This window comes from Schistocerca nitens, chromosome 2 (assembly GCF_023898315.1).
Source record: "Schistocerca nitens isolate TAMUIC-IGC-003100 chromosome 2, iqSchNite1.1, whole genome shotgun sequence".
Taxonomy (NCBI): domain Eukaryota; kingdom Metazoa; phylum Arthropoda; class Insecta; order Orthoptera; family Acrididae; genus Schistocerca; species Schistocerca nitens.
Window position 1 is genome coordinate 634,054,702 of NC_064615.1, and position 11,992 is coordinate 634,066,693.

General features: G+C 46.7%; 1 non-coding gene across 1 annotated transcript; it reads left to right on the top strand.

The window, feature by feature from the left end:
• Positions 1 to 11,716: 11,716 nt before the first annotated feature.
• On the top strand, positions 11,717 to 11,791 carry Trnar-ucu (transfer RNA arginine (anticodon UCU)). The gene has a single exon. It is a non-coding gene; the product is annotated as a tRNA-Arg (tRNA).
• The last annotated feature ends 201 nt before the right edge of the window (positions 11,792 to 11,992 follow it).

Sequence of the window (11,992 nt, forward strand, 5' to 3'; positions counted from 1 at the left end):
GTGAATTATTATGGGTGGAGGTTACACTCAACAACCGAGCTAGGTTAATAATTGGCTCCTTTTAGCGACCTCCCGACTGAGCAGCATTAGTGGCAGAACAACTGAGAGAAAATCTGGAATACATTTCACATAAATTTTCTAAGCATGTTATAGTCTTAGGTGGAGATTTCAATTTACCAGATATGGACTGGGACACTCAGATGTTTAGGACGGGTGGTAGGGACAGAGCATCGAGCGACATTATACTAAGTGCGCTATCCGAAAATTACCTCGAGCAACATCTTGGACCTACTGATAACAAACAGACCCGAACTTCTCGACTCTGTAAGGGCAGAACAGGGAATCAGTGATCATAAGGCCGTTGCAGCATCCCTGAATATGGAAGTTAATAGGAATATAAAAAAGGGAGGAAGGTTTATCTATTTAGCAAGAGTAATAGAAGGTAGATTTCAGTCTACCTAACAGATCAAAACCAAAATTTCTGTTCCGACACTGACAATGTTGAGTGTTTATGGAAAAAGTTTAAGGCAATCGTAAAATGCGTTTTAGACAGGTACGTGCCGAGTAAAACTGTGAGGGACGGGAAAAACCCACCGTGGTTCAACAACAAAGTTAGGAAACTACTGCGAAAGCAAAGAGAGCTTCACTACAAGTTTAAACGCAGCCAAAACCTCTCAGACATACAGAAGCTAAACGATGTCAAAGTTAGCGTAAGGAGGGCTATGCGTGAAGCGTTCAGTGAATTCGAAAGTAAAATTCCATTTGCCGACTTGACAGAAAATCCTAGGAAGTTCTGGTCTTACGTTAAATCAGTAAGTGACTCGAAACAGCATATCCAGACACTCCGGGATGATGATGGCATTGAAACAGAGGATGACACGCGTAAAGCTGAAATACTAAACACCTTTTTCCAAAGCTGTTTCACAGAGGAAGACCGCACTGCAGTTCCTTCTCTAAATCCTCGCACAAACGAAAAAATGGCTGACATCGAAATAAGTGTCCAAGGAATAGAAAAGCAACTGGAATCACTCAACAGAGGAAAGTCCACTGGACCTGACGGGATACCAATTCGATTCTACACAGAGTACTCGAAAGAACTTGCCCCCCTTCTAACAGCCGTGTACCGCAAGTCTCTAGAGGAACGGAAGGTTCCAAATGATTGGAAAAGAGCACAGGTAGTCCCAGTCTTCAAGAAGGGTCGTCGAGCAGATGCGCAAAAATAGAGACCTATATCTTTGACGTCGATCTGTTGTAGAATTTTAGAACATGTTTTTTGCTCGAGTATCATGTCGTTTTTGGAAACCCAAAATGTACTCTGTAGGAATCAACATGGATTCCGGAAACAGCGATCGTGTGAGACTCAACTCGCTTTGTTTGTTCATGAGACCCAGAAAATATTATATACAGGCTCCCAGGTAGATGCTATTTTCCTTGACTACCGGAAGGCGTTCGATACAGTTCCGCACTGTCGCCTGATAAACAAAGTAAGAGCCTACGGAATATCAGACCTGCTGTGTGGCTGGATTGAAGAGTTTCTAGCAAACAGAACACAGCACGTTGTTATCAATGGAGAGACGTCTACAGACGTTAAAGTAACCTCCGGCGTGCTACAGGGGAGTGTTATGGGACCATTGCTTTTCACAATATATATAAATGGCCTAGTAGATAGTGTCGGAAGTTCCATGCGGCTTTTCGCGGATGATGCTGTAGTATACATAGAAGTTGCAGCATTAGAAAATTGTAGCGAAATGGAGGAAGATCTGCAGCGGATAGGCACTTGGTGCAGGGAGTGGCAATTGACCCTTAACATAGACAAATGTAATGTATTGCGAATACATAGAAAGAAGGATCCTTTATTGTATGATTATATGATAGCGGAACAAACACTGGTAGCAGTTACTTCTGTAAAATATCTGGGAGTATGCGTGCGGAACGATTTGAAGTGGAATGATCATATAAAATTAATTGTTGGTGAGACGGGTACCAGGTTGAGACTCATTGGGAGATTCCTTAGAAAATGTAGTCCATCAACAAAGGAGGTGGCTTACAAAACACTCGTTCGACCTATACTTGAGTATTGCTCATCAGTGTGGGATCCGTACCAGATCGGGTTTACGGAGGAGATGGAGATGATCCAAAGAAGAGCGGCGCGTTTCGTCACAGGGTTATTTGGTAACCGTGATAGCGTTACGGAGATGTTTAATAAACTCAAGTGGCAGACTGTGCAAGAGAGGCGCTCTGCATCGCGGTGTAGCTTGCTCGCCAGTTTTCGAGAGGGTGCGTTTCTGGATGAGGTATCGAATATATTGCTTCCTCCTACTTATACCTCTCGAGGAGATCACGAATGTAAAATTAGAGAGATTCGAGCGCGCACTGAGGCTTTCAGATAGTCGTTCTTCCCGCGAACCATACGCGACTGGAACAGAAAATGGAGGTAATGACAGTGACACGTAAAGTGCCCTCCGCCACACACCGTTGGGTGGCTAGCGGAGTATAAATGTAGATGTAGATGTAGAAACACTTCGCAACAAGAAATGGTTTGAGCCCAGTTGTAAAAGCCGTTTCCTTCTCTAATATATTTATGTTTGTTGGCAGTCCATTATAAAAAAATGGCACCAAAGTGGCTCACGTATCTTTGACTACGTGTTGATCTTACTTTTTCTACATGGAGGGACTCACAGTTGCAAGATTTATAACTATGGTAAGCGCTATTGGTTTGCAGGCATCAAGTTTAGGCCTTATTATTAACACATATATTCATACGTACACGTTTTCAAATAGCAGCTTTGCAGTGAGTCCTATCAAAGCCACAAGATTCGAACAGCCATATTCTGTAAAGTAAAAATTTCATTTAATCGACTATTGGTTTTACCCTAAAAACCATTCCATAAGCTACAAGGGACTGGATAAAATCAAATAAGCCATTCTAGCCCTCTTTCTGAAACCAACATTAAAAATAATTCACAGAGAAAAATAAAACGAACTGAGTCTCTGGGAGAGTTTAATTACATAGCCTTCCCAGTTCAAGTCTGGATTGAGATACATTCATAAAAGTTTTGTGTATCATACCCTTTCTAACTCATTTTCGTCTGGTACCACTTGGATATCTTGGTTTTGGTTCATTTTTCCAAATTGAATATAATTTTTTTTTCTTTACATTAAGGATCAGCCAATTGGCATTGAACCGTGAACTGCAAGGGACTTGGCCGGCCGGAATGGCCGTGCGGTTCTAGGCGCTACAGTCTGGAACCGCGCGACCGCTACGGTCGCAGGTTCGAATCCTGCCTCGGGCATGGATGTGTGTGATGTCCTTAGGTTAGTAAGATTTAAGTAGTTCTAAGTTCTAGGGGACTGATGAGCACAGCAGTTAAGTTCCATAGTGCTCAGAGCCATTTTTTGCAAGGGACTTGAGGACATAATGAATTCTTGTGAACAAAGGTTCCTTAACTTCGCTCACTGTTACACTAGCGGCATGTGTAAACAACACGATCTTAGCTGCTGTCTGAGGTCTGAGTGTTATTTATCTGAACAAGGAAAAGAAGGGGCCTAACGTATTACGCTACGGTACACCTATTTTGACCTGTTTTTTGCATCACATATTAACTTGATTTTATAATTAGAATAAACTGAATGTGAGTTGCACAACCTGTGATCTGTTTTGCAATGATGACCGAAATCACTTGTTTCCTGTCCTTTTTATCCCCAGAGCTTCAGATTCCTACGGGACCAAACTGCTGAGGTCATCGGTCCCTAGGCTTACACACTACTTAATCTAAAGCTAAAGACATCACACACACCCATGCCCGAGGGAGGACTTGAACCTCCGACGGGGAGAACGAACCGTGGCAAGGTGTCATAGACCGCTCGGCTACCCCTGCGGCCCCAGTGCTTCCAATTTATCTAAAAGAATTTAATGACTAACAGTATTGAAAGCTTTAGGAACATCTAAATCAATTCCTACAACACTGTTGTAGTTATCTGGATTTCCAATCATTTCATCTGTGTAATCCATTATTACTGTTTCCAAAGACATGTTGATTACTATTAAGTAGATTGTTGTCGGTTGAGTACTTGGTGACTGTCTATGAGCCGTCCTTCGGCTCGCTTTGGTGCCATTGACAGGTTGGCGTCGTGTATTGGGATTGTCACCTCTCGTTTTCTTAGTCTGTTCACTGGCGCCACTTCGTTTGCTCGCTTTGTCTGTCCGTCAGTGGCAGCAGCAGCGCTTATCGATAGCAAGTACTGTGGTACTGTCTTTGGAGAGATCTCTAGTATTTCCGGGTCGTCGTGTGTCTGAGTTCATTTGAGTTGGGACAGAGACCCGGTGGGGTCCGGAGGACAAGTGAGGTCCGCACAGCCCCAGGACTCGCCGGGACAGCTGGCAATACAGGCACTACCCGGTGAAAGGATGTGGACACGAGAGCGCACGACCACGCCAACGACCGGATTCAGCTAGTTCAAGTTGAAGGGATCGTTAAATCCGACTAGTGAAACCGCTACCATTGTGTGTGTGTGTGTGTGTGTGTGTGTGTGTGTGTCCGCCGAAGTGACCTCATGGTAACAAGCTGTTACTTGGCGATTCATACTGCGACGTTTGCGTTGGCTGACTTGATCGAGAGCGACCGTTGGTTGGTCGTTCGGCCGGTCGTCTCAACGGACGACGTGTATTTGGTCTTCCGACGGTTTGTGGGTTCTCTGTGTTTGTGTCGACTTGTTGTAATTCGTCCTTGTTGCTCCACAGCGACTGGTTTTAGTATTTTTTGAGTTGTTTGTGGAATTTTTTTCGCGGATCCGTGTGTATCTAGTGTGACTTTGAATGAGCAGTCATTTTAACGCTGTCTGCGTACTAGATTCGTGGAGGCAGCTTGTTGTGATTACATTGGATTATTCTTGCGTTTGAAGATGTTCTCTTGTATAATTCTTGTCGTTTTGCGATGTTAAGAGTGTAGTCTGCCTGTCTGCCTGGCATGGGTTATTCTATCGTTTGTTGGGCATCTGACGTTAAGTAGATTTTGTGAGAGTGTTGGTCTTGCGTTTAACTGTCACCGATTTGAGTTGCCATCCTGTTAAGTGAGTATAACACTGGGCTGCCTGTCTCACCTTACTTACGTTTGACGGACTTTCCCAGGTCGGTCCTTGGAGCACTGTCTGTGGATGACTCCAAAAATGGTTCAAATGGCTCTGAGCACTATGGGACTTAACATCTATGGTCATCAGTCCCCTAGAACTTAGAACTACTTAAACCTAACTAACCTAAGGACATCACACAACACCCAGCCATCACGAGGCAGAGAAAATCCCTGACCCCGCCGGGAATCGAACCCGGGAACCCGGGCGTGGGAAGCGAGAACGCTACCGCACGACCACGAGATGCGGGCTGGATGACTCCCTTCTTTATTTGTTTAAAAATAATATTTTGTTTAAATTATTCCTATTGCTTGTGGCCTTCAGCCGACAAATAATTTGAATTCTTTCTTAGCTTGAGTTACAGTCAATTTTTTAAATCATTGTTTTAAAAATTATTTTGGTATTTTCAACGTGTAGTTGTCTTCCTCACTTATAATTCAGGCCTTTAGCCGCTAATTGTTCTGAAGTATTGCTTGTGGCCTTCAGCCACAAATAATTTTGAATTCCTTCTTATTAAGGCCTTCAGCCGTCAGTGTAGGTTGAGTTACAAATTTTTTTAAAGTGATTGTTTTTAAAAAATTATTTACCGAAATTAAGTGTACGTGTTTACTCTGCAACCAACGGTAACTGATTAGGCCCCGTCCACACCTTTTTCCTGCCTTTCCTAAGTCTCACGTCTCAGTGTATTTCATTAATCTCTCAAATACTCTAGAGAATGTTTAGAGGAGTGATATGGGTTGATAACTTTCTACTTTATGCCTGTTTCCGCTCTTGAATAAAGGTATCACTTTCGAAATTTTTAATCTGCGAGGGAACACTCCCATAATGAATGACAAATGAACAGTCTTAGCCAAGGGCTTTGCAGTTTGTGGAACATTACCGATTGTAATCGACACTAGTAATTCACCTAAATCTGTCGACATTTTAAATTTGAGGCTTTTAATCACATTTCCTAACATCACGTTCACTATACAGAATTAACCCCATGCTGTATGCAGGTGTTTATCATGATTATCGAAATTGGCGGAACAGGCGGCAGGATGTCATTCACGTATGTCATACTGGCCACAGTGCTCTGGACATGCACGAACTGTTTTTTGTGACGGCACCCAACAGCACGACACACCACAAGGCCTTGAGTTGACACTGTATGTCTTGTGTGAATGCAGTCAGTGTGATGCCACTCCATACGTCTCCGGAGAACAAAATGAGGCCATCATTTTGAAACAAACACAACCTGGATTCGTCAGAAAACACTCTCTGACGCCATTCCCGTCCCCAATGATGTCGTTCCATGCACCACTGCCGTCTAGCGTGTTTCTGCACGTTCATCAAAGGTAGGCGGAGAAGTGGACGACGTGCACTTAACCCGTGCCGTAATAAACATCGACGGACTGTCACCGTTGGTAGTGGGCGATATGCCACACTGTTCCATTGTTCCGCCAGAGCCGAGGAGAACGCAGATCTGTCATGCAGTTCTATTCCGATTAGGTGTCATCTTCTCGAGGGGTGATCTGCGCGGTGCGAGGGGACTCATTACCCATCTCGTCGTGTTATACGGTCTTCCATTCTGAACATACCCGTGGCACTGCCGAAACACTTCGTCTCGCACGAGCATCAATTTCCCGGATGGATGTATCACATTCTCTCATGTCAGTAATGCGCCCTCTTTCAAACTCACTGATTTGACGATACGGTTTGCGCATATGTCTGCGAGGAACCCTGCATGTCTACTCAAGTCACACTGGTCCATTACCTTCGGTTTATAGCGACGTCTTCCCCGTATCCTTTGTTCAAAGACCACTAGTTCCACAAGTTTTGTAGGAAGCTCCTGTCAAGTATGGAAGGTAGGAGTTGAGGTATTGTCGGAAGTAAAGCTATGAGGAGGGGTCTTGAGTCGTGACTGAATAGCTCACAAGGGAAACTCCCCATCGCACCCCCCTCAGATTTAGTCATAAGTTGGCACAGTGGATAGGCCTTGAAAAACAACACAGATCAATCGAGAAAACAGGAAGAAGTTTTGTGGAACTATGAAAAAATAAGCAGAATATACAAACCGAGTAGTCCATGCGCAAGATATGCAATATCAAGGAGTATGTGAGCAGAGGAGCGCGGTGGTCCCGTGGTTAGCGTGAGCAGCTGCGGAACGAGAGGTTCTTGGTTCAAGCCTTCCCTCGAGTGAAAATTTTAATTTTTTATTTTCGGTTTACGTGACAAACTCTTATGTTTTCATCACTTTTTTGGGAGTGATTATCACATCCACAAGAAAACCTAAATCGGGCAAGGTAGAAGAATCTTTTTACCCATTCGCCAAGTGTACAAGTTAGGTGGGTCGACAACATATTCCTGTCATGTGACGCACATGCCGTCATCAGGGCCGGCCGGAGTGGCCGTGCGGTTCTGGGCGCTACAGTCTGGAGCCGCGCGACCGCTACGGTCGCAGGTTCGAATCCTTCCTCGGGCATGGATGTGTGTGATGTCCTTAGGTTAGTTAGGTTTAATTAGTTCTAAGTTCTAGGCGACTGATGACCTCAGAAGTTAAGTCGCATAGTGCTCAGAGCCATTTGAAGACCCTCAGTCGGTAGTATACCTTTAGCAGGGTAGCAGTGCGGACCGCGCTCTGCCGTCCACGCCGCTGCGCGAGCGGAGTGTTTGTTTACTTCCGTGTCACTGCGCTTCTCAGTCGAACAAGCTATTATAGCCAACTCTTTCAGGAAGAACACTCTTAAGTTCACCTTTCCAAATGAATACGCACGACCCAAAGCACTGGCCGTCGAACGCTTCCTACGCGAAAATGTGAAGATCCTCCGTGACGATCTTATCGGCATACAACTATCGATCATTAGCAGCGTCGTTTATGTTAAGATGACTTCCGACGCTGCCTGCAACGAGATTATTCAACGGACTCAACATGGACTAAAATTTCAACCCTCCGACGGCAACATCGGGCCTGTCGATGTGGACCACGAAGGACTTCTCCTTCGAACGATCCGTGTATTCGAACTGTCTTTCGTGGTGAATGAAGATGAAGTCATCGCGGCGCTAAGCCCGTACGGAAAAGTCCAGAGCCACGTAGCCGAGGCATGGCCACAGTTTACGACTAATGCGGTGCTTAAAATGGTGAGAGACAACTCCGAACAGATCTCAAACGGCGCGTCCCATCGTACATTTCTATAGGCAGCTGCCGTGCGGTGGTCATTTACAACGGACAACCTCGAACATTATCCGGTTGTGGCAAAGAAGGCCACGTCCGTAATGAATGCCTGAAACGCTGCATCACACAACTACGGCACGACGATACGACCACCGACCGAACCACAACCGCCCTTCCTATCACGTATGCACGTCCAGCCCTCACATGACGCAGTTCGCTAGCGCGTCTCCGGACCGATGCACCTGGAGGCGTCCTAGCACCTTGCCACCGGCAGTGCCGCCCGCGAATATGACTTACAACCGAACACACCCACGCTAGAAGATCCCGAGGATACCACGGAGAGTTTTATGGAACTTAAGGCCGCTTCATAGCACCCGCAGCTTTTGTACCGGAACGACGTGAATCTCTTCCTTCCTCGGACACTGATACACATTGCTGGAAGCAAAAGTCGAACAAGCGACGAAAGAAACGCCACAAGACATCAGAATTGGCTACTAAGCCCCCTCCGCAGGACGAAGAGGTGGCGCATGAATCTGACGGCGTACACGATAACTCTTTTTCCTCAGCCACGGAGACGCGTCATCCACTGGACGGCGAACCGTTCAACAGAGATCGTGATAAAGACCAGCGGCCAGAAGCCGTGGAATATAGCACGCATGTCGTCACCGAAGCAATTGAGCCGACTCGACCAGCGCTGCCACCTCTCACCGATAATGAAACCGACGGACATTTTTCATGGACGGATGACGGGTATTTTCCACCTCCACCAGATGCAGAAATGAGATCTGTTCCTCCGTTGGACCAACACTAAAAACGACTATTGCGACTACTATGGACTTCCACAATCCACCACTGTAACCTTCACCAGCTACGAACATATCGACAGCACGAATCCCCCACCAGGCAAACCAAACCGTCAACACCAATAATATCGGCTCCCACGTTAAATTTCAACTGCTCCGTGACATGCTAAGAGCAGCGGACATCGCTCTACTACAATAACTGAGGACAGCACCTGGATCCGGGTGTTTTGGATACGAGACGTACGTTGCCTCGGCTGCTATGGAACACACAGGCGCAGCCATCCTCCTCCGAGAAGGGATTGCACTTTCGGATGTCGCATATCTCCAAACGGCGCGAGGGGTGGCCATAACAGTTGAGGGAATCAAAAATCATAAATCTCTACGCCCCATCTGGCACAAATAAAGGGAGGGGTCGCTCCCAGTTCTCCACAGAAGATATCACACCTTTATTCCTCGGCAGATACGATCACCTCATCTTAGGTGGAGATTTCAACTGTGTTCTCGAACGTACAGACCAATACCCCCATTTCACCACATGTCCGGAACTTCGCTTCCTCTTTCGCCGCCTTCATCTCCTCGCACTTGGAGAGTGATATACGGCGACCGCCCGGGGCATAAACACATCACGATCTGACGCTCTAAAACTCGTTATTCTCGACGCGGAACGTTGGCCGTCTGCCTTTTCAGATCATGACATCTACATCTGTACCATCAACCTACGTAGACAATCTGTACGACGCCGTGCAGGAAACTCAACGTCACGCTACTGCAACAACAGGTACCGACACGTGGCACGCTTGTGTTCAACGTATCATGCGTTACGAGACCACACTGCAATGGTGGTTACTGTGCGCCAGACCGGCCATCCGACGCACCTTGACACACTATGGCAGAGCCAAAGCCAGGTGGAATCACCACACAACAGATTTCTACTATAGCGCTCTGCGCGAGCTGACGGACCATCCCCAGTCCCCGGATCATCTAAAAGAATCCCAACGCATCAAGGCAAACATTATAACCTTGACCAGGAGCCGTCTGAAAGGAGCCATTATACGAGCAAGCAGCCAAGATAGGATTATGCATTCTATGCATCATATTTTTCAAAATGTTCGTCGACGCCAACAGGCCTTAATGACAACTTTAAACCTACCTGATAGACGACGGCTGACTTCGTAAGCGTCCATTGCCGATACCTTCACAACGTACTACAGACTTCTCTATCAAGAAGTACCTGCCGGTGCAGAGGCCACTGCTGAGGCTGCCCAGGAGATCCATTGTACGCCGCGGTAGCGACATTCCTAACTGCGGAAGTGACCACCGGCGACGTCCTTGGCGCTGTGACCAAAGGATCACTGTCTCCTTGCCCAGATGGTTTACCGCCCGAATTTTACAGAACCTTCCCAGATTTGATGTTTGCACAATGGAGAGACATGCACAGGAAACTTTTGTCCGGCGTGGCACTCCTGCCACGAACGTTCATGGAAGACTTACTCGGAGGAACACAGCTCGATCTTCCCAGATTTGATGTTTGCACAATGGAGAGACATGCACAGGAAACTTTTGTCCGGCGTGGCACTCCTGCCACGAACGTTCATGGAAGACTTACTCGGAGGAACACAGCTCGATAGTTATCGGCCTGGCCGAGCGGTTATAGGCGCTTCAATCCGGAACCGCGCTGCTGCTACGGTCGCAGGTTCGAATCCTGCATCGGGCATGGATGTGTGTGATGTCCTTAGGTTAGTTAGGTTTAAGTAGTTCTAAACCTAGGGGACTGATGACCTCAGATGTTAAGTGCCATAGAGCTTAGAGCCATTTCTTAAACCAGAATTAGACCGCTACATTCCACGGCAACTGAATGAATGGAGCTTGCTGAGTCGTCACCCATCCAAGTGTGCAAGATTTCTCGAGATGAGCCCATGTCGAGGAGGTTAGAGCCATTTGAACCATTTGAAGGTATCGGCCGATCACGTTACTCAATTCCGACTTCAAGATTTACACACGCCTTCTAGCTGTGTGACTCAAAATTGTACTGCGAGAAATTGTTTCCTCGAACAAACATCCTTAGACGGCGACGGCCCTCAGTGAATATCGATATGTGATCGCTGTGACAACACACTTGCGACTGCCAGTCGCTTTAATCTCCATCGACTTCAGTGAAGCGTTTGACCATGGCAACCATGCATTCCTCAACGCAGTGATGGACCGGATGCCGATTCCCCCGAGGTTGACACAAGTGATTATGAGGCTCCTTCGAGGGGCAACTTCCAGGCTTCTATATGAAGATAATAACTGTTCTCGAAAGAACAGATAGCACTGATGACCGCGCAGCTTCTCTAGAATAAATGATAATTAACTGAAACCCTCAGCTGCCGACAGGTGTTGTTGATATACCTCGATGGGGACAGCTAAAAATGTGGGCCCCGACCGGGACTAGAACCTGGGATCTCCTGTTTACATGGCAGACGCCCCATCCATCTGAGCCACCCAGAACACAGATGAATAGCGTGACTGCAGGAACTTATCCCTTGCACGCCTCCCGTGAGGCCCACATTCCCAACTGTCCACAATCTACATACGTAAAGTACCTAATAGATATTTGCCCATCCACTCATTACTCGCACTATTCATCTGTGCCCACGGTGGCTCAGATGGATAGAGCGTCTGCCATCTAAGCAGGAGATCCTGGGTTCGAGTCCCGGTCGGGGCCCACATTTTCAGCTGTCCCCATCGAGATATAGTAACACCTGTCGGAAGCTGAGGGTTTCAATTAATTATCATTTACTCCAGGCTTCTCGTCAACGGCAGACTTTCACAACCTATACGGATCGAACGCTCTGTATGGCAGGGTTGCCAACTATCGACGGTGCTTGATGCCATTGCGATGGAACCACTCATCTGCGGATTACGG